Consider the following 24477-nt stretch of genomic DNA (forward strand, 5'->3'; position numbering starts at 1 on the left):
CGGATCCGGCGGCATCGGATCCGATCTCCTCGGATCCGCGGGTAGGAGGGGGAGAAGGGGGGAGAAGGCACAGAAAATAGCATAGAGGGTAGGTAGAAAATAGATAGGGGGGAGGGCGAGAATAGTGGGGGAAATATAGAATCTAAAGAAGTTGAGACACGTGGTTATAAACTAAGGGGGGGGAGAGTGGTGGGGGAGGGAGGGTGGGGGTAGAGGGGATTGAAGGGGGGGAATAGAACAACTGTAATGGTATAATCAATAAAATATATTTAAAAAAATAAAAATTAAAAACATTAAAAACATTAAAAAAGCAAAGGAATAAAAAAAAAGATAATAAGCCTCAGAGTCTGGATTATTTTGAGAAACAGTTGAAACATTAAAGCACTTTTAAATGTTCTAAGATTATATAATATGAAAATTTGGTACACAGATAAACAGTATCTTAACAAATTTTATTGCACTGAATATTAGCTCTCTGATAAGGATACCTATAAATAGATTCATCCAACAGGGTTGTTGCAGATAAATCACATGTATAGGTTTCGGTATTTATTAATTGTTTAATTTACAAATAAGCCTTAGTGTAATGAGAAGCACATGGGACTTTCAGTCAGTAGAATTGATTTGAATAATGAACCTATAAATTATACTTCTTGCTTATGTGATGTTGAGCAAGTTACTAAACCCTCTGGGCTTCACTTTTCCTATAATGAGGATTATAAATGCACTACCTCATAGCATATTAAGAACTATCTAAGAGAGATGCCCAGGTTAGGTAGCTCGTTTGGTTAGAGCATCATTACTAAGTTACTAAGTTACTAAGGTTGCATATTCCACCCCTGATCAGAGCACATAGAAAAAGCAACCAATGGATGTATAAATAAGTGGAACAAGAAATCTCCCTCTCTCTCTCAAATTAATAAATAAAAAAATTTTAATAGTGACATAAGCAGTGTTTTTCTAAACAGCAGCATTCTTCACAAAGGTTTATTATTTACGTTAACCAATTAAAAGTCATAATACAAATAAACTATATTACAAATCCTATATCAAAAATGGAAACTAGTTATCCCAAATCTATCTGTTGTGTAAAACATGGTCTTCATATATCCTGGCCCTACTTTTGAAAAGCTCTGTGGGCATGCCTGGAATGAATGGTTGTTAAGGTTGCAATTGGCAAAAATGAGTTGTATAGTACGCTGAAATGCTTCTTAACAAGAAATATAGAAAGTTTAACTTCTCCAGGGGCAACAAATAACTCTCTCTCAAAATAGGTGTCACTCCGACTATAAAATTTCAGCCAAGGCTATATTCTAGTTAAAGCTCTATTGCAGACTTCAACTTGCGCTCAGCACTCTTGATGTTAGAGCTGATATAAGCAAATTAGCTGTGATATACCTATTTATTCTCTAGAGATTTATTGAAAACCAAGTTGGGTCCTCCAAAGGTATGCTGCATATCTAAGAAACCATGATAAAGTAAGGTTCTTACTGTTAATAATCTTGTAAATATAAAAAATGTAGGTCTGCATGAAGCATAATAAGAATGTGAAGGAAAATTTTCAAAATATAATAAAGCATTTGCTATGTCTTAAAGAATAAATAGGAATCTTCTAAGCAAATGGGCAAAGGGGTAGGTAAAAGGAAATTCAAAGGCCAAACAAATAGCCTGTGGACTCAAATTCCAACCTATTGGAGGAAATTAAATGTTTTTCTTGATAGTTCTTTTCTAAGAGCAGTAGGAAGTTACTAGATGGTGATCATGGCACAGATAGAAATAGTTCTATTTCATCCTTCTTTTACTCAAAGTCCATATTTCAAACCTTCCCACCATCCTAAAGAAGGATGGGTAATGACTCAGTAGCACAGAATAGATGCTAACACATCTGCTTTGCTCTAAAGCAAACTAATTTCTTTCCCACTTATTAACTATATCATGCCTAAACTTTACACATGCAACAGAATATCAAATGGGACATTTTCTCATCATGTTACTTTGGACTGGGACCCTGAATCTGAAAGCAAAGGGAAAACGAGTACCCAAAATTCTAAAGAGAGAACCCAGACCATCTAACATGTGGTCCAACAAGCAGACTTAGCCACCTGGAGGGCACAAATGACCAGGAATGCTTGACCACTGGAGAGGAGGTGCCAGAGAAAAAACATATGTTTAGCAAGAGCATTTCAATATGTTATATTTTCCCCTCCCCTACCCCCCATCCAAATTAACTAGGTCTCAGAAGTCTTGGTCTGTGTCCTCTAAAGTTTGGGAGTAAATTGGGCTTGATATCTGACTTAAACCTCCTGCCCCCCAAAAGTTTTAAATGCAAGAAGCTGTTCAGAGAAACTTGGAATGACAGAGAAAAGATGAGGTCACATTAAGAACACCTTGTTCTTTAAGAATTTCTAGAGACTCAAGGACAAAAATAGTTGTAGACAGTGAGAAAAACAGCCAGACATGAGTCAAGTTGAAGGGAACTCTGTCCAAGGTAGGCTCAGAGGGATAAGGCATCTCCAAAGACGTTGTCTGGAGTAGATAGAAATGGGCTGAGGGGGTTCCAAAGCACCAAAGCAGACAGCCATGAAGACTAAGCAATATATCAGAAACAAGATCCTCCAAGAAACATAAAAAAGGGCATGCCCAAAACAGACATGGCCAGTATTTTCCTCTATCACACAGAGAGAATGATACAAAGTAAAATTCTGCCAGCAAGAAAGAACCTTTCTGTTCTTCACTGTCTTCCCTTCTTTAGACTTCACCCTGTAAGAACAGAAGCCCTGTGGTGAGTAAAGGGAGGAGGAAGAGGGCCAACCCTGGACAACTTTACTAGAGCCCGCTCCTGGCCTCAGTTGTCCTAACCCAGGACAACCCCAAGCTGGGCAAGTGAAAAGGCTCAGAATTAAATGAGAAGTGGAAGTTTAAAATTAAAATGAACTTTTTTAGTACCTAATATAATGAGACTACCTATTAACACAAAACAATCATAAAATCTGTGGTTATCTTCTTGAGATTTTAGCTCCAGGGGAAATGGAGTGAACAGAACAATTCTAAAGGAAGAAAGAAAAGAAAAAATAGTTAAGTGGCTTTCTACTCATGCCCTACTGGCCCCATCATACTCAATATATCTACTTAATATAAGGTATTTCATGTCATTGTCATGAAACCCTATGAGTTAAGCATTATCATCCTGATTTTATAGATGATGAAACTAAGTCTTGCATAGATAAGGTAAATTATTGAGGATTGCCACCTGTAAGAGTGAATTTAAACACAGATTTGCCTAACTCCAAATTTGGCACTTAACATCTAAGCTATTTTGCTTTTGGATTATGCACATTACAAACTTAAGGTCCCAATGCCATTAAACAGACCTATCTGTGAAATTCCTGAATATTTTACTTAAAACCAATATTTCAGGAAAACAGTATGATAGAGGTGTGGGAAGAAAGAACTAGGAATAGCTAAGAAGCAATTCAAACCAATGTTGTAACTGAGCTGGTAGTATCTTCCCAAACTTCTGTTTATTCTCTAAGATACGGATCAAGTGTATCAATTTAACAAATATTTATTGTGGTCCTGTGATGTGCCAGGCACTATGTTTGTGCATAAAAACACAGAAGTGAACATGGCTTTACTCCCATTGGATTACAGGAACAGTCAACATTACAAACTGCCCGTGGCTGCCCAATCTGTGATGTTCCCTGATGTAAGTGTGTGCACACCAAGAAGAAGGGGACCTGACTCTGTAGCCAGAGAAAACTTCCTGGAGGAAGTAACCTGGAACCTGTGACCTGAAGGATGAGAGTGGAAAACAAAGCAAAGAGGACAGAGAAGCGTTTTCCGGCAGTGGGAAAAGCATAGGCGTGGATGTAGGAGAGGATGTGACAAGTTCAAGGAACTTAAAGAAGGTAAGAAGTGCCGAGTCACAGAGGGTGAGGGGCAGAGGATGAGAGGGGCGCTGGCAAGAAAGGAGAGACTTTATAGGCCATGTTGAAAGGATTTGGACTTTATCTAAAAGATGTATGGGGGGAAAAAGGAGACTGCAGCAAAAAAAAATTTATGAATTTACACAAATGCCTGAAATCATATAAACAATTCAACTTCTGAAAAACCTCTCCCTCTGAACTTTGTCCAAACCACAGCTCTGATTCAAAAATGGGGAAAATGAGAGGAATGAAATGAAGCAAAGTTAGTGAACGACTTGGTAAAAGCAGCTCTCCTTCTGCAGTGACACCTTCAGCTGGCACGTGCTCAGGGGACTGTTCAGTTCCACAGCAAGAACCACAGACACTCCAACACCCCAACAAAGAAGCTGGCTATGAGAACTTCTCAAATGGTTGGGAGTGGAATTAAAATGCCACTTCCATTCTGAATCACAGAAATAATTAATTTTACTGTGTTTACTAGAATAGAAACTTATTGGCTACTATTATTGATTATGCCATGCTTCAAAGCTTTGTGTATATGTGCATGTGTGTGTGTTGATTGTTTTGCTTGGTTTTGTGTCGACACAAAAAATTGTTGAACAGAAACACAGGTACAGGATTTTCTGCCTTGCCATCAGTCTAAAGCTCTAACAGCTTGTCCCTTATCATTCCTAACTTCCTTCGCTTCCCTCCACTTCCTTTGGGGCAGGGAGGAGGGCACTAAGGGAAAAGAAGGAAACTTGTATTTATTAAAAATAATTATTAAAAACTGTCATTTATCAAGCTACTCCTCATCAACGGGCACAATATTGGGTGTTTTGCATGTATTATCTAATCTCATTTAATCTTCTCAAGATCTTTTGACATAGGTGGTATCTTCATTTTTTAGCTGAGGAATGAGACTTGGGAAGATATACCTGAGCTCTTCCTAACTCTACAAGCTTTATACATTCTTAGTTACTCTAATGTAGATGGAAATAATGCTCAGCTTTTTAGAGTCAGTCTTGGATAGGTTGTGCAGGAATAAAATAAGCATACCCTTCTTCAGAACATGGACTGTGTTAACTTTAGAGAAGATGCATAAAATTCAAGAAAACTGCAAAAGTACAGCCTTACTCTTTATCCATATTCTTTAATTTTGATAAAGCAGAAGATAAAAAAATTTTCACTCCACAAATCTATTTTTCATTAAAAACAGACATTCCTTCAAGTAATATTAAATAGTGGGCAAGCAACCAAAATATATTGCCAAATTCCTTTCTTAATTTGCTCATGTGAAGCTATTTCTAATTTTTTCTGACAGCAAGTTTTCCAGGCTGACAATTGCTCAGCAATATTGCATTATAACTCATTCCCCAACCTCAAGAGCTTTTGCAATAGCAAACTTTGAAATTTCTGAACTATTATCATGTGAAAGATTTCCTCTTAAAGTGAGATTCATGCAAAAAAACTCATCAAGTAAAACACAGTGAACACTCACAGCATTTGCATTTCTAGTGATAATTATCAGATATTAGGTTTGGGTTAGCCTTGTCTCAGTTTACACAATGGTCTCAGAACACAGAACTTTTTGTAAGGTACATGTCAATGTAAGTAACAATCACGTAGATGTAAATAAAGTGAAACCAATTGGTTTGTGTATTATAATCCCCAACACTGATGTTTATTAATTTCTAAAATGTTTAAATACATTGAAAGAATAATATTCCTCAAGTAACCTGAAAATCCTCAAACCTAGGATTTAGCCTAGGGAATGGGATGGTGGTGAGACAAGATTTGAGGATCAAAATGGAAAACTAAGCACACAGAATTAAAAGTCATCTTTCTCTCTGGCCACTTTCAAATTTTTCTAGAATAAGCAAATGAAAACAAAGGGAAATCTATACCATTTTGGAAAGTGAGAGGACTATAAAGCAAATGAAAGTGGAGAGATGGAGAGTTGATGAATTTCAAATTAATCATAAGTTAGGGTTAAGCACCCACTAGAAAAATAAATGGGGTAAACCACCAGCATATGTCCTTGCTACCCTAAATTTAGAGCAATAAATCTATAGAGTAGCTGTTTGAAGAAAACATTAGTAGGTTTAAGGCCTAAAAAAAGTACCAGAGGAACAAGAACTTTAAGAAAGTAAAATTACTGTTCCAGAAATTGCTTCTGGCTTACCCAAGGCACAGGTGGGCTGCTTAGTAAATATAACAAAGGGTTGGTGTGGCTACCTCAAAACAAGAGCAGTCCTGGCACTTAAAGAGGTTGCCATCACAAAGACATCAAAAAAAAACTTTGTCCGGAAGATAAAGACTTTTATGTAGATGTTGTTAATTATAGCCCCCTCTTTATTCTATAACCATAATGGAACCTATATTCCAATGAAGGCAAAGTTTACCTGACAGATTCCAGTAAGTCACAAAATCTCTGATAGAACAGTCTCAAAAAGGAGTTAAATCCAAAGACCTACAGCCAAGATTGCTTTATCCAGCAAAGCTTTGATTTAGAATGGAAGGACAGATAAAGTGCTTCTCAGATAAGGTCAAGTTCAAGGAGTTCATCATCACCAAGCCCTTATTATAGGAAATGCTAAAGGGACTTATATAAGAAAAAGAAGATGAAAAATATGAACAGTGAAAGGACAGCAAACTCACAGTTACTAACAACCACACCTAAAACAAAAGCAAACCAAGAGGACAGCTAGATCAGGAGTGGAACCATAGAAATGAAGAACACATGGAGGGTTAGCAACAGGGGAGTGGGAGGAGGAGAAGGGGGGAGAAGGTACAGAAAATAGCATAGATGGTAGGTAGAAAATAGATAGGGGGGAGGGCAGGAATAGTAAGGGAAATATAGAATCTAAAGAACTTGACACACGTGGTTATAAACTAAGGGGGAGAAAATGGTGGGGGAGGGGGTGTATGGGTCGGGGGGAATGAAGGGGGGAAATAGAACAACTGTAATGGTATAATCAATAATATATATATATATTAAATTAAAAAAATAAAGTAAAAAAAAGGAGTTAGATCACCTTAGACCCCCTTTGTCAGGATAAGTTGAGTGTAAGAAAACGTGTTCTATTTTTCAACTAAAGAAGCACTTGCAAATATTAGAACTAGTACTTCCTTCATTAAATAGTTGCTTTAAAAAAAGAACATAAGCATTAAAATTCTAACTACAGGGAGGCAATATTTTAAATAAAAATTATGAGATCAAGAAATACACTTTTGGAAACAAGAAAAATTAGCAACACAACTTTGAAAGTGTAATTGGGACAATTAAAAGCTAAGCAATTGCTACAGAAATTGTATTTATAAATCAAAAGAAAGACTGGAGAAACTCTTTTAGCAGTAATAGCAAAAACATAAAGATGAAAATGAGGAGTCACTCCCAAACAATGAGCTCCTCACCCCCTCCTCAGCTTGTGCTAAGCAGCAGAAGCATTGGTTCACTGTAAGTGTCAATGGTTCAATTTCAGCAAGCAGAGACCTCAGAAGTCATCACTGCCATCTTTACAATAAGAACACGTGGGACAAATTGAGAATCAATGGCTTTCTTGGACCCATTAGAGATAATAAATTACAAGGAAAACCACCACCTCAAAAGCTTGAAAGAGGAGTACATCCAGGAACCTGCATCTGAGGTCTGCTGACCTGCAGCAGAAGTTGCTTGAGCCATGACCTGGTAGGAGCCCTTAAGTGATATTGCTGATGAATTGTTGGAGTCTGAATGTGAGCTAGTGGGACAGTAATAACAATACTTGTGAATGCATCATTAGAGGACCCCACTGCCCTATACACTAGAAACACCACAAGAAAAAATCCCCTTGGTTCTAACAGGAGGAAGGAAAGAGTAATCATTGAGATATGAGCACTCTTCTCTGTGACACTCCTATTCCCCAGGTGAAAAGACTTTTCCAGAGCCTTATCCCCAAATAGCGATCAGCAGACATGCCTCCTGTTCTAGCCCCCTCTAGAACTTCCTGTCTCCCATAGAAGAAAGACCCACTGTTAACATACGTTGGGACTTCAAGGAAATAGGTTAGAAATGGTGCATCTGGGAAAGGGAAGAAATCATAGCTGATGGTTTTCAAAAATTAATAACATACATCAAACCAGAGATCCAGGAGGTTCAGAGAACATTAAGCAGGACAAATACTAAAAATATCTACACTTAGGCATGTTTTATTTAAACTGCAGAAAACCAAAGACAAAGACACAATCTTCAAAGAAGCTGGAGGATGGGGACAACTTGCCTCTAGAGGGACAGGCATAAGAACTACACAAGCTCTTCATCAGAAATCAGGTGAGCACGAAGAAAATAAAATGAAATATTTTTAAAAGTAATACTAACCTAAACATCTATATTTAGCAAAACTACTTATTTAAATGTGAAAAAAACATAAAGTCTTTTTCAGAAATAAACAAAATCTGGGCTAATTCATTGCTGGTAAATCTGCCCAAAGAAATGTTAAAACAAGTTGCAGGGGCAGAATGAAAATGATATAGGTCAGATATTGGGTCCACATAAAGAGAGGAAGAGCAATAGAGAAAGAATAAGTGGAAGTACAAAATCTTATTCTTAACAGGTCTAAAGAGTATTTTAATAACGAGGTTCTTAGTGACATGCTCATCTTGGTGGAATAAAACGTCCCTATTTTTGCTCCCATTTTAATAACAAATTAGGCATCTGTTCCTGAGGAGAAGGGCCTCTGTGGGAGTGTGGAATCCAGTACCACACACTGGGGGACCAGGGAGGATCCTTGCTCACTGTGAATCTGGTTAGGCAAACGGAACCAGCTACAGGTAGTAAGCTGCAGAACTGGCAGGAGACAATGAACCTGTCCCAACCTTTCCAGGCCATGGTCAGGGAAAACCTGGAGAGTGCTCAACTGGGAAGATACCCAACAATGACAAGAGAGAGTTGGTGGAGGTCCAGCCTTCCCCAGGGGTGATTCCACCACATCTTTGGAGATACCACCACCACCACAACAACAAAAAATGAGTTTGAATGCATTGGAGAGGGTAAGAGGGTCTTTGCAAACAACACCTCCCTAACTCCACACCAAGGATATACAGCCTGAGGTCAGACTAGCTGGGTTGTCCTGCCCACATGGGAAAAAGAGTGTTGAATGAGTGTCCAACTACCCCAGCTGGGTGGAATGCTACTGGAGAAACCAACTTCTCTTCAGCAGCACTCAAAGTACTGATGTGGCACTTCCAAGACTGGAGATAGGGTACGGATAAGGAAGAGAAACATAAGAAGATCAAGGAGCATTAAAAGTATGGGGCCCCTGCTGACTGTATTCAGGACTCTGGTGGGAAGCCTACCCATGAGCCTCTGGGAGAACCTCACCCAAGGAACCTCCAATCCAGCTTCTAAGCACTCCCAAACCCCTAGTGCTAAACCCATACCACCTGCACTCTGTAGCCAACTTCTGTGTACTCCGGAGTGCAACAGTGAAGGCAAGTAACAATAAACAGAATGCTCTGACAAAGACAAGAGTATGGTCTTCAGGCAATGGAGAACTTAAAAATTTGGGTGATAGCCCAATTTCTGGAGAGAGAAAAAAAGAGGGATTTCTAGTGGCCAATTGGGTGAGTTGTAAAACCATAGAGGACTTAAAAGCTTAAAAATTCTGCCACAAGAGGGAGCAAGAAGTGTGAAGTAGATGTGTCAATGCAAGGTCAAAAAATACCAACAAATACAACAGAACCAACACACAGTCTAATCTGCCTGAAGGCAACTAGTAAAGATTTGAGAAGGTATCTTGTACTTCAAAGGAAAAAACAGCAATGCAAATCTACAAAAAACATGAAAAAAAACAAGGAAACATGCCATCACTGAAAAATAACAGTAATTCAATAACTGAGATTAAAGATACAAATTTTTGTCATCTAGGTGATAAACCATTCAAAATAGTTGTTTAGGGGAAACTCAAGTTACTAGAAAACACAAAAAGACAATTAAACCAAATCAGGAAAATAATACATAAACAAAAGGATAAATATAACAAAGAAGTAGAAATCATTAAAAAACAGAAAATATGGAGCTGGAGAATTCAATAAATGAAATGAAAATGCAATAGAGAGCATTTATAGCAGGGTAAAACAAATGGAAGATAAAATCAGTAATCTACATGATAGAAGTTTTGATATGATCTAATCAGAGGAGGACAATAACAAAAAGGAATTAAAAACACAGAAGAAAACCTATCTGATCCACAGAACTGCACCAAAAGTACAAATATTAGGAAAATTGGTGTTGCAGAGGACAAGAGAGGCATAAACTTTATTTAAAGAAATAATTGAGAATTCTCAAACCTGAGGAGATTCTGGATATTCAAGTTCATAAAGCTAATAGAGCAGCCTATTATTTTGATGAGAAAGACCTTCTCCAAGACACTTTATAATGAAACTATGTAAAATCAAGGAAGGAGAATCCTAAAAGCAGCCAGAGAGAAAGAGATTGTAAACTGCAAATGAACTCCTATTAGACCAAAAGCAGATTTTTTTGGTGGAAATCTACAAGCCAAGAGAGTGGAATGGTATATTAAAAGTGTTGAAAGACCAAATCTTGCCAGCCAAGAGTACTCTATCTGGCAAAGGTATCTTTAAATGTGGAGGAATAAAGGCTTTTTCATAAAAAACAAAAGTTGAGGGAGTTCATTACCACTAGATCTTTCCTACAAGAAATGCTGCAAGGAGTTCTTTAAGCTGAAATAAAAAGATGGTATTTAGTGACATGAAAATATATAAAAGTATTCAAGTACAGCATACCCATAAAGGTAAAAATAGAATTAGATTTATAAAACTCCAATTTCATAAAAAGATGGTGGTATATTAACCACTTAACTAGAGTATAAAAGTCAAAGGAAAAAGTATTAAGAATAAATATAGCTACTATAATTTGTTAACAAATACACATATATAAAGAATTATGATATCAAAAATACAAAAGGAGGGACTAAAAAGGTGAACAAAGTTTAGTTGCTATCAGCTTAAAATGGCCTATTTTGCCTACAACATGTTTTATGCAAGCCCCCTGTAACCACAAAGTAAAAACCTGCAGTAGATGTGTTTCCAGTGGAAGTGGGATTCTGGCCATGTTGCAAGGAAAGCATTCCAGGAGACCCACAAAGGAGGATGAGGTGATTAATCTTATCTGGTGATAAGATTAATTTGTGGCACCATAGTCAACCAAGTCCAATCTTCCTTCATCAGGCTCAGAAATAGGGCCAGTGTCCAGACATTTTGCACCATGCCAAGGTTTAGTCAATATTAAAGCTTAGCCCAGTCCAACTTTTACTACTATCCAGATAGTTTAGCTTGTTTTCTGGGGTGCATCTTGGCTGCAGCCTGTCTCCAGAGTTTACATGGTCAATGAGGCCTCAGGCAACTGCTAGTACCACTTGGCTGCTTTGGAGAGAACTCACGAACAAACATGGCTTCTCTCTCTAGGAGAGAAGGGTTGAGCTTTTGGTTACCTGAGTTATATTATCTGGGGCTTGGAAGGAGCAGGTTTGTTTTGTGTTTTTTTTTAACTAACCAACCTATTTCCTACACATTCACAGGCTCCTGATGTATATACCAATCAGTTCATTTCTTAGATCTTCCAGGATCTTCTAGGTTGCTTCCAACACTTGGCTATTGTAAGTTTTGCTGCTATGAACATTAGGGTGCATAGGTTCTTTTGGACTGGGGTTTCAGGGCCCTTAGGGTATAATTCCAGCAGCAGAATTGCTGGGCCAGAAGGCAGTTCCACTTTTAGTTTTCTGAGGAAATTCCATACTGTTTTCCACAGTGGTGTACCAGTCTGCATTCCCACCAACAGTGCACTAGGGTTCCCTTTTCTCTGCATCCTCTCCAACACTTGTTTGTTGATTTGTTTATGGTGCCCATTGTGATGGGCGTGAGGTGATATCTCATTGTGCTTTTAATTTGCATCTGTCTGATGGCTAGTGATGCTGAGCATCTTTTCATGTGTTTCTGGGCTTTCCATATGTCCTCCTTGGAGAAGTGTCTGTTCAAATCTTTTGCCCATTTTTTAGTTGGTTTTTTTGTCTTCCTGGAGTGGAGTTGTGTGAGTTCTTTACATATTTTGGAGATTAAGCCTTTGTCCAAGGTGTCATTGGCAAATATGTCTTCCCATATAGTTGGTGCTCTTTTTATTTTAAATGCTGTTTTCTTTAGCCATGCAGAAGCTTTTTAATTTGATGAGGTCCCATTTGTTTCTTTCCTTTATGTCCCTTGCTTTAGGGGATGTACCTGTGAAGATGTTCCTGCGTGCAATGTCTGAGATTTTCCTGCCAATATTTTTCTCTAGAACTTTTATGGTCTTCTACAACTTATATTTAAGTCTTTTATCCACCTTGAATTTATTTTTGTGTATGGTGTAAGCTGGTGATCAAGTTTCTTTTTTCTTTTTCTTTTCTTTTTTGCATGAAGCTGTCCAGATCTCCCAACACCATTTGTTGAAGAGGCTGTTTTTGCTCCATTTTATGCTTCTTCCCCCTGTGTCAAATATTAATTGGCTGTTAGAGACTTGGGTTTATTTCTGGGCTCTCTGTTCTGTCCCAAACCCTTATCCAAATCTACTTTGACTGCCTTTATTATTCAAAAGATCAGTGTTTGATTGACTTCATTACATAGACAAAGGATAATTTTATGGCAAAAAGACATTTATTTTCTCTTAAACTGATGCTAAATTTCTAAATCAATATTTTCTTGAAGATATTTATGCCTGGTCTTATGCCAGTACTAGGATGTTTTAATTATGATGGCCATGTAGTATTTTTTGATATCAAGTATTGTGATACCTCCATCTTTGTTCTTTCTCAAGATTGCTGAGGCTATTTGGGGCCTTTATTGGTTCCATATAAATTTTTGTAATATTTGTTCTAGATCTGTGAAATATATCATTGGTTTTTTAATAAAGTTACATTGAATCTATAGATTGCTTTGGGTGGTATGGAAATTTTAATGATGTTAATTCTTCCTATCCATCAACATGGTGTATGCTTTCACATATTTGAATTCTTCAATTTCTTTCTTCAGTCTTTTATAATCTTCTGAATAAAAGTCTTTCATATCCTTGGTTAAATTTATTTCTGTCTGTTTTATTTTTTGTCTTTTTTTAATGCTATTGTAGATGTGATTGTCTTCATAGTTCCCTTTTCTGATATTTCACTGTTCATGTATAAAAATACAACTGAGTTCTGGATATTTGGTTTTTTTCAACAATATTGATCTGATTTCTTGCTCCAAGAAATTCATATAAATAGAATCATACAATATTACTCTTGTTTATTGCTTGGTTAAATTTCATGGCTTAGTAAGATTCCACTGTATAGATATATTAAAAAATTTTTAAATGTATTCAGCTATTCATGGACATTTTTCTTGTTTGAGTTTTGGGCTATTTTAAATATAGCTACTATGGATATCCATGTAAAGTATAAGCCTTTGTGTGGACATATGTTTTTATTATTATTTGGTACTCACCTAGAATAGACATACTGAATTATATGCAAAGTGTGTGTTTCACATCATAAGAAACTGCCAAAATGTTCCTGAAGAAAGGGTTTTATTTGCTTCATATTCTGACAAATACTTAGTACAACCATTGAAGAATATTTTTAGCCATTCTAATGGATGCCTTATATCACAGTATGGTTTCAATTTGAATTTCCCAATATCTGACAGTGTTTATGTGGTTATTGGTGACTTATACCTTCTTTTGTTAAGTATGTGTCAAATCTGTGACTATTTTTAAAAATTGGGATTTTTGTCTCTTTTTATTCAATTGTAAAGAGTCCTTTATATTTTCTGGGTAAAATTCTTTGTCAGATATATGCACTGCCAAATTTTTATACTGCTCTCGCTTTTTATTTTCTTAACAATGTTTAAAAAATTTGTTTTTATACTTTGATGAATCCATTTAATTATTTTTTTTCTTTTATAATGTTGGCATTTATAGTCTACTTAAAAATCCTTGTCTACTTCCAGTGTTGCAAAGAGTTTCATGTATGTCTTCTCCTTGAAGTTTTGTGATTTTAGCATTTACATTTCACTCTATGATCTATTTCAAACTAATTTCTTCAGGCGGAGTAAAGAAAGGGTGAAACTTTTTCATGCACATTTTTATTTCCATATTGAGTTCTTTAAGAACTATTTGTTAAAAACACTTTTCTTTCCACACTGAATTGGCTTTTTGTCATAAATAACATGGATATATATACGTGGTTCTATTTCTCCACTCTCTAACCTATTTCTTTAAGTGTCTGCCCTTTTCTATTATCACAGTATCTTTTTTTTTTGCTTTTTAAATTTTTTTTTAATTTTTTATTTTAATTGTTGTTCAAATACAGTTTTCTGCCTTTTACCCCCATCCCAACCCACCCCCTCAGCCCTCCCCGTCTCCCTCCTGTTTTCATCCCCGCCTTTTTATTATCCATGTGTCCTTTATACTTGTTCCTGCAAATCCTTCCCCCTTTCCCCTGAAATTCCCTCCCCTCTCCTCTGTGGTCACCGTCAGCCTGTTCTCAATTTCAGTGTCTTTGGTTATATTTTGCTTGTTTGTTTGTTTTCTTGAATAGATTCCTATTAAAGGCGAGATCATATGGTATTTGTTTTTCACTGCCTGGCTTATTTTGCTTAGCATAATGCTTTCCAGTTCCATCCATGCTGTCACAAAGGGTAGGAGCTCCTTCTTTCTTTCTGCTGCATAGAATTCCATTGTGTAAATGTACCATAGTTTTTTTATCCATTCATTTACTGATGGGCACCTAGGTTGTTTTCTACATTTGGCTATTGTAAATTGTGCTGCTGTGAACATTAGGGTGCATAGGTTCTTTTGGATTGGTGTTTCAGGGTTCTTAGGATGTAATCCTAGCAGTGGAATTGCTGGGTCAAAAGGAATATATGTCAACACAGTAAAGGCCATATACAACAAACCCACAGTGAACATCATACTCAATGATGAAAGATTAAAAGCTTTTTCTCTTAGAATTAGGCAAAGAAACTTAATAAAAGGCATCCAGATAGGAAAGATTGCCTAATTGCTCTGGTTAGGACTTCTGGTACTATATTGAATAGGAATGGTGAGAGTAAGAACACTTATCTTGTTCTGATCTTATTGAAAAAGCTTTTAATCTTTCATCATTATGATCTCCACTCTGGGTTTGTTGTATATGACCTTTATTATGTTGACATATATTCCCTTTGTACTCAATTTGTTGAAGGTTTTATCATGTTGTACTCTGTCAAATGCTTTTCTGAATCTATTGAAATGGTCATATAGTTTATATCTTTTATTCTGTTAATGGTCATATTATTTATATCTTTTGTTCTGTTTATTAGGTTAATAATTTATATATTTTATTCTGTATCACATTTATTGATTTGTGTATGTTGAACCATAGTTGCATCACAGTGATAAGTCCCACTTGATCATGATGTATGATTCTTTAAACATGTTGTTGAATTTAGTTTGCTGATATTCGTTGAGAATTTTTTCATTTATTTATACTCACCAGGGGTATTAGTTTATAGCTTTCTTTTCTTGTAGCATCCTTATCTGGCTTTGGGATGAGAGTAATTCATGCTTCATAAAATGAGTTTGGGATTATTCCCTTGTCTTCCATTTTTCTTTGCAAAAGTGTGCCAAAATGGCTTTAATTCTTCTTTAATTATTTAATAGAATTCACCAGTTAAAGCCATCAGGTCCTGAACTTTTCTGTGTTCAGGGATTTTTAATTACTGATTCAATCTCTTTCTCATTATTGGTCTGTTAAATTTTCTATTTTCTTTGCTGATTCAGTCTTGGTAAGTTGTATGTTTCTAAAAATTTGTCCATTTATCCAATTTGTTTTAATGAAATTATTCATGATAGCCTCTTACAATCCTTTGTATTTCCATGGTATTACTTTTAATGTCTTCTTTTTCATTTCTGGTTTTATTTATTTAAATGTTCTATTTTTTCCTTAGTGTAGCTAAAATTTTGTCAGCTTTGTTTATCCTTTTGAAAAATCAACTGTTATTTTGCTGATCTTTTCAATTGTTTTTCTGGTCTCCATCTCATTTATTGCTGATCTGATTTTTTTTTCCTTCTGCTAATTTTGAGCTTAGTTTGTTTTTCTTTTTCTGTTCTTTGAGGTATAAAGTTAAGTCATTCACTGAGTTCTTTATGGTTTCTTAATATATGTCTTTAATGCTATCACGTTTATCTCAAAGCTGCTTTTGCAGTATCCCATAGGTTTTGATGTGTTGTTTATATTTTATTTCATGATATTTTGTTATTTCCCATTTGACTTTGTTTTTAACCCATTGGTTGTTTAGGATTGTATTAGTTTCCATACGCTTGTAAATTTTTCAGATTTCCCCTGCAGTTGATTTCTAGTTTTACGCCGTTATGATCCGAAAAGATACTTGGTATGATTTTAATCTTGTATTGTGGCTTGTAATAGGGACTGTCCTGGAAAATGTTCCATGTGTACTCAGAAAAAATGTGTGTTTTGCTGCTATTAAATGAAATGTTCTATAAATCTCTATTAGATCACTTCATCTAGCACATGGTTTAAGTCCCACATTTCCTTGTTAATTTTCCCTCTGGATGACCTATCCATGACTAAAAGTGTGATAATGAAGTCCCCTACTATTTTTGCATCATCATCTATTTCTCCTGTCAGATATGTTAGTATTTGCTTAATACATTTAGGTGCTTCAATATTGAGTGTGTATTTGTTTGTGGTTGTCATTTCTTCCCAATGAATTGACACCTTTATCATTTTGGAATAACCTTTTTTTTGTTTTATGTAACTATTTTTGGCTAAAAATCTATTTTGTCTGACATAAATATAGCTACTTTCTTTTGCTTTCCAATTGTATAAATAGGTTTTTAAATTTGTTTACTCTCAGCCTATGAGTATCCTTTCATCTAATGTGGATCTTTTGTTGGCAGTATATAGTTGGCTCTTGTTTTATCCATCCAGCCACTCTGTGACTTTTGACTGATGAATTAAATTTATTACCATTTGGTATCATTATTGATACATAAGGAGTTAGTAAGCCATCTTCTTAAATGCTTTCTGGCTATTTTTTTTTTAATTTCATTGTTTATTTTCCTTCTGTTTGTGCCTACATTTGTAAATTGGTGATTTTCTGTGGTGGTATGCTCTGTTTTTCCTTTCTTCAAATTTCATGAATCTGTGAGCACAGGTAGTTGAATATTAATAAATGAAGGTGCCCATCAGTAAATGAGTGGATCAAAAAACTGTGGTACATTTACACAATGAAATACTATGCAGAAAAGAGAAAGGAGGAGCTCCTGCCCTTTGCAACAGCATGGTTGGAACTGGAGAGCATTATGCTAAGTGAAATAAGCCAGGTGATGAGGGACAAATACCATATGATTTCACCTTTAATTGGAACATAATCAACAAAAGCAAAAAGCAAAGAAAATATAACAAGAGTCATTAAAATTAAGAACAATCTAACGATAAAGGTTTAGGGACTTTTATGTGGAGTTCATCAAAGTGCACACTAGAGGCTTACTTCGTTGACTCCAGGAAGAATAAACCTGCCAAAAAACACTCTTCATGGTTAATTGGGCTCAAATTCATAACCAGAAACCAGCAGCCATTGTTTGTAGAGACTCTCCCACATGACACATTCTAAGGAAAAACTGCACTGAGCTGCCTGCCTCCTAGACTCTGTTTCTGCCATCTGAGCAAACCCTTTATAAAGGAGCTCCTAGGCTTATAAATCAACCAACAGGATGAAGACCTTCCCTGGCCAATCAAGGCTGCACAGTTATGCCCTCATTTGCATTTTCACTGCCAGATAGAGCAATTCCATTCTCACCAATTAGGACAGTGATATTCGGACAAATTACACTGTGAGGATTTGGAGCCCTCATTTGCATAGAAATGAATCAGTCAAGGATGGGGTTGGGTAAGGGCTGCAAACACTCTTCTCTACATAAGCCAGCGTTATCTCTGACTCCAGTGAGCGTGCTTACAGTTTCCATCTAAGACTGATTGCCCCACTGGAGCTGCAACATCAAGGCTGAGCTGCAATACCAGGGTGGAGCTGTAACCCCCAAGCCTCCTCACCCAAGCTCTCAACCCAGCTGCCTCACAGCTGTGTTGTTCTATGGCTATGCTGTTCCATAGTGAAGCTATCTCATAGCTGTAATGTTCCACAGCCAAGCTGTTTCACAGTTAGGCTGTTTTCACTGAAGAAAGTCTCTTGCCTCACTACACCCCAAGGTGGGGACTCCTGTTGGTGTTGAATTGGTGACAACAACCTTCAGATGACACCTTGCATATCTCAAAGCAAACTCTGTTGGGCCAAAAAACTTATTAATGATGAACTGTCTTCCTTCCAGGTTCACTTTTTGGATTCTGGGTTCCAACAAAACTGGGATTATATCTATGATTTCTCTTTCGTGCTCTTTCCAACACCTGCACAGACCTGCACACACACACTCTCTGCCTAGAGTATCTACATATATGTATGATGGTGGGCACAAGGTGCATGAATGATTCCTGATCTTTCTGCTGCCTTCTCATTTAATTCTGTATAGCTCAAGTTAACTTTTTGCTATTTACAAAGCATTACCTTTATTCCAACGGCTCTATTGCACCTTTTTGTATTTTGGTCAAATGTGCCTTGAAATGAAAACCTTTGTGAAGCCTACTTATGTTGAATTGGATATTTTCAAAGCCAAAACTTTAAGTGTGTTGATAGTATCCATATGAATTTAAGCTTGCAAATTTATGAACATTTATTCATAAATGTACTTGGAAATGATCCCAGAAACAAGAAAAAAGTTACATTTAGATATAATCACATTTTAAATGAAAAGCTAGAATTCCATGATCTCTAAGCAACAATCTCTCTTCAATGATGTAGCAATCTAGATAGCTAGCTCTGAATTGATGAGCTACTTTATTCTGGGACGTGAGAGGATGGAAGGGAAGAAAACATTTATTGATGCAAGCAGATCTTTTCACACGCCAGAGCAATGGAAAGACCAAAGATTATCCATGTTAGATGCTGTGCCAACTCATTGTATATAAAACATTCAATCTCTCACTGGTGTAAAAAGGAGATATTTTATAATAATAGAAAATGACATTGCAATTATATTCCTTTCTTTTTTATTAGAAAGCTAAAAATAACCTTTCCAATATTTCACAATTTACCTGATTTACTCATTGAAATAACTCAAGATTCATTGTTTTGAAATGAGTAACAGAAAATAAGTGTCAAAGAGCATTCTCTAAGAAGGACATAACTATTTTTCTTTTAGGAAAGGTGGAACATTATGCAATTTTTAAAAATCACATGATTTCCAAAATGACTACATCTATACTATTTTGCCCCATTAATATTAAGCATTGGCATCGAAATAAATCAAAAGATGCTTTTGAGCATTGTAAATCTCTTCTAATGATACTTAGTATTACAAATAAAGGTAATTAAACTTAAAAACTGCTATGAACTTCTTGAAGATTAATGAAAAATCAACAGCCCCTTGTCTTTCTGCTTGTGTGCTGGGCAAAAGTAAATTTACAGGAGAGCCTAAAATGTCTTTATTTTTATTTATTTTTAAATTAAATGTATTGGGGTGACACTGGTCAGTAGGATCACATAGGTTTCAGGTGCACACTTCTGTGACACGTAACACATGACACATGAACTGTGAACCCTTTAACTAGCAGCCAGGGGTTTTCCAGGATGGACGCTGGAACCCCTCCTCCCCTGCCCCACACCCCAGTCTTTGATGTGATCCCAGCCATAAAGATTTAGAAGTTCTCAGGCTGCTTCATGTCACCCCTCCCCCCAGCATCTGACTTCTTGGTGCCTTTCTTTCCCCGAGATCACATTCACGGTGCGTTTAGACCTCCCTAAGCAGCGGTTTCCTTAGCAACAGGCTGGCCCTTTTAGCCGCTCCAACGGTGACAGCAATTTGGGCCTGCGTTCTCACAGGCCTTCTTACTGCAGTGCTCCTCTGTCCCCTGTGAATGCGCAAAGGTCAAAAAGTAAAGTCCGCGGTGTTTCATTCTTTCCAAACAAAGGGCAGGAAACTATGACAGGTTGGGGGAAGAAACACATTTTAACTGGAATATCTCATGCAAAAGTCATAATCTAAGGTATATATGAAAAGGAGCCATTTTCTCCAAATCTAACCTGAGGACAGAGAGGTGGAAGCAGAAATTACAAGGGACAGCGTCTGCAGGGCTGGCCACGTGGGAAAATAGTGTAAAGTCGGAATGAGTTTGTGGGAACACAGTAATCTGTTTAGCCCTTTCACTCGGCCCAGAATCTCAGAATTAGAATGGATACTAGGCACTAGTGCAAGACTTGGTATAAGAATTGGCTCTGCAATTTCCGATTCTGGGGCTTAGGTGCTGAAATGTTTTATTTAAAATTCACTTTTTAAGTTTTATACTTAGGATGTGTGCCCTTTTCTACATAGATATACTTCAACAAAATGTTATTTAAAGAAATAAATAATAAATAGTAAAATGAAATTCATATTTTAGGTATGATTTTTAGACATTTTTAAACTATGAAAAAAGAAACACTCATTGAGTCCTTTTACTGGAATTTAATGACATTAAAAGCCTGGAGACCATACTGTACTGATAGATTAATACTATATTTCTTTGCATAGAATTTGTAGTTTATTCATTTAGTCATCAAATATTTATTAAGGACCTGTTATATGCCAGGCAGTCTTCTAAGGTTTGGGGAGCACCACTGGACAAAAGAGATTTTTTTTAAATTCTCATTCCTCAATAATATATTAAATTTATATTTTTGCACATGTTCCCTAGATTTAAAAGATTGCAATTTTGTCTTTTAAAAATTGACAGCCAAGTTGATCTGGTGGAAATATTACTCAGAACCAGTCAAATAGTGGCAAGGCTAGTTTTCATTTGCGCAGCGGTTCTTGTCCGCCATTGTTGACATGATCATTTGTGCAATGACAAATTATCTCAGTTATTTCCCTGATGCCATTCTCCATTCGTACATCGATGGTTCCTAAATCTTCACTGTCAGCCGATGGTTGGTGGTGCCAATTCCATGCCTACAGGAATCCCCAATTTGGGGTGTGATGACTGAGGAGAATTTTTCCAGTCTAAAAAGCTCAATTGTGCCCTGGCTGGTGTAGCTCAGTGGATTGAGCATGGGCCTGCGACCCAAACAACCGAGGTTCAATTCCCAGTCAGGGCACATGCCTGGGTTACAGGACAGTTCCCAGCAGGGGACGCACGAGAAGCAACCATACATTGATATTTCTCTCCCTCCCTCCATCCCTTCCCCTCCAAAGATAAATAAATAAAATCTTTTAAAGAAAAAAGCTCAATTGTGATACAGCATGGCTGTGGAATAGCACAAATGTGGGACAACACAGCTACATGGTGGCCCTCGGGTGAGTACCTCCTCCAGCTGGAGAGCTCAGCTCTGCCCACTTAAACAAGACAGCTCTGCTCCGCTCTGTCCCAGGAGACATCTTTGGTGTTTCAGCTCCAACAGGGGAAACAGCCTTCAGTGGAAAGAGAAAGTGTGCTCCCAGAGCAGGAACGCAGCTGACTTACATAGAGAGAAGGCCCCCTCTGGTCCCTGATTGGTCTATCCTCATGCAGAGGAGGACCCCAAATCCTCACGGTTTGATTAGTCCTAAAAGCACTGTCCTAATTGTTCAGAATGGAGTCATTTTGATTGGTTGGTGAAGATGCTGATGAAGATACAGCTGCTCCACTCCCATGGAGGGGGCCAGTCTTGGTCCTGTTAATTAAAATACAATTCCAGGAACTCATTTATAAGGCATTTATAGGAACACAGCGCAGGTGGACAATTTAGTTCAGGCTTCTCCACAAATCAGGGCTTGTGTGAGTGGCCATTATTTAAAAATGGCTACTAGGCTTTTTAGGTGTTTTTTTTTTTTTTTCCAATTAGCCACCATGAGCCCTTTGTGGTAGGTATTTTCTTTCTCGGAGTCAACACTACCCTGATCCTTGAGTTCTAGATCCAAGCACCGTAATCTTTACTGGACAGCTCCACTTGGGTGTCCCATAGCACTTGGATTTAACCCGCCCAAAACTGAATTCAGTACCTTCTCACTTGAATCTGTTCTTCTTGGAGTTACCATGGCAATCAGCTGCACCATTATTCACTCATCGTCACAACACTGGAACCCAAAGTCATCCTGAATTCTTCCCTCTGCTACATCACCAGTGTCCCCAAGTCCTATTGATTCTCCTTTAAGCTCTCTTGTCATTGTCCACTTCCCTTCATTTGGTCATGCTGCAACCTAATAAAGGTCTCCTAACTGCTCATCCCGCCTCCCTCTTGCGTTCCCTCTGTAAATCATTCCTCAGCCAAATCCAATCAAGGCTTACGCAAGCAAACCTGATTGTGCCTTCCCCTGTGGTTATAACCCTTCATTGCCCCTGTGCCCTCAATGTTACCAGACAGGGACTGGGCCTGGAGTGGGTCTGCCTCAGGCCAGACTGTAGTACAGGGGTGTCAAACTCATTTTCACCAGGGGCCACGTCAGCCTCGAGGTTGCCTTCAAAAAGCCAGAATAATTTTAGGACTGTATAAATGTAACTACTCCCTTAACAGTTAAGTGAGAGCTCAGTGCTGCTGCTGGATAGAAACAAGGTGGTAAGGGGGATAAAACAAGGTGGAGGGACGAATTTGGCCCACGGGCCTTGTGTTTGCCACCTGGACTGTAGTGTGTGGGTGCTTGACTTCATGCAGAAAAAATTTCACAACATGAGTCCAGGTGATTTTGAAAATACATCTATTACATCTGCGGATGATGAAATGAGGAAAGACAGGGTAGAAGAAGAAACAGGAGAGAGCCTAGGCGGTGCTCTGCTTTGGCTCCCTAGAAATGTTAGAGGAAAGAAGTAAGCCAAGGCAGAGCTGCTATTAGCTCACCGCTAAGTCAGAGATAAAGGGGGACCCTGGAGACAGGATCAGGGGTTAAGCCATGGATGAGCTGTGACTGCCCACTGCTCCCCTGGCCACAGGTCTCCCGGGGGGGGGACCCTTCGAGTGTAGGAAGAAGTAAAAAGTCCGTGCCAGGGGAGCAGCATGGGCAAGCTCAACTCACACTGGATCTTTGTCCTGAGGGCTTTTTATCTTTCTTCTGCAGGTGAGAATCTTAAGGGAAGGCTTTAGCAGAATATTTGTCAGCTTTCCAGGTATGTTTTTAATATGCTGATCCACCAAAGTAAGCATTTGTGGGGGGTGGGAGGGGGATTGGGGATTATTCTTTGGTCTGTTATTACTGTTTTATTTCTATCTTGGGTTCGTCTGGCTCTAATTGGATTTTTGTTATTTGTTCGCCTGATTTTATCCGTTCTTGGGTTTAGCTGTCACAGATGGCATTAATTGGGTCTCTCTAGTCTCTATTTCTTAGGCCAGGGTGATTTAAGCTACATATTCTCTGGTTAGGAGGGAAAGGAATAAACCATTTGCTCTCAAGTGTCCTTGGTTAGGGAAGATAAGGTCTTGGGATTCACTAGCTGGCTGTAAGTTGTTCAAATTGTTTGGCCTCATTTAATTTTCTTGTCTCAGTTTCCCCATTCCGCCTGCCCAGGAATTTTTCTAGCTTCTTACTTATCTTGTCTCATCATGACATACTTTAATTTGATTTATGGGATTCATAGTCATTATCTTCTCTCATCAAGCCATACTCACTTCTTTCGACTTTAAGCCATACTTACTTCTTGAAGTTTCTTAATGTCTTACAAGCTTCTTATGGAGCCTTTGTATAAACCATTTCTTTGTCTTGGAACATATATATACCACCCATTATTCCTGTGTCCTTTGGGTTTCCAGGCAAGTTTCTTCTGAGACATATTCCCTGACCTAGCAAAACATGTGCTTCTCATGCGTGTTAAATACCAACCACTAATTACTCACATCACGTTGATAATGTACTGTTTCTCCCACCAGGGAGAAATTACTTGGAAAGCAGGGACCAGGTATATCCTGTTCGCTCTTGAACTTCTAACATCTAACTTATATTTTTAGCATCAAATGTGTTGATTGATTTGTTGATTGAATGAATTAATGCATTTTAGATGTTTAAAGTTCAATTTGACTTGAATAATAATAAGCTCATGGATTATTCCCCTAGAAGCTTCTTAGTGTTGAATTATTTTTTTAAGTAAAGGATGGGCTAAAAAAAAACTTTTACTCATTTATATGTTTGTAACAGTGGTCTCATTCTTGGCTTTCATATCAAGCTTTATGTTGAAACTAGTATCTCAAAGAATTCAGTTAACTGTTATTATTTGCATCTCCCAAATTTATTTCACTTGAAGGAAGTTTGCAGATCTTAGAAACTAAGAGTTTCTGAACCAGGTATTTCTCAAGGAAACAGCAGGAGCAGTGTTTGGGGGCCTATAAAAAGGAAAGGCTTAAATATTTATATGTCAGATAATATGGAACAAAATATGTTCATTTTTTTGTTAAATGGTTTAGTATGCTACATGGTTTTTATATCCTGAGGGGGGAAAATTCATTTCTGGTC

The sequence above is a fragment of the Sturnira hondurensis genome, unplaced genomic scaffold (genome assembly GCF_014824575.4).
Source record: "Sturnira hondurensis isolate 20B ecotype Veracruz unplaced genomic scaffold, ASM1482457v3 Scaffold0020119, whole genome shotgun sequence".
Lineage (NCBI taxonomy): Eukaryota > Metazoa > Chordata > Mammalia > Chiroptera > Phyllostomidae > Sturnira > Sturnira hondurensis.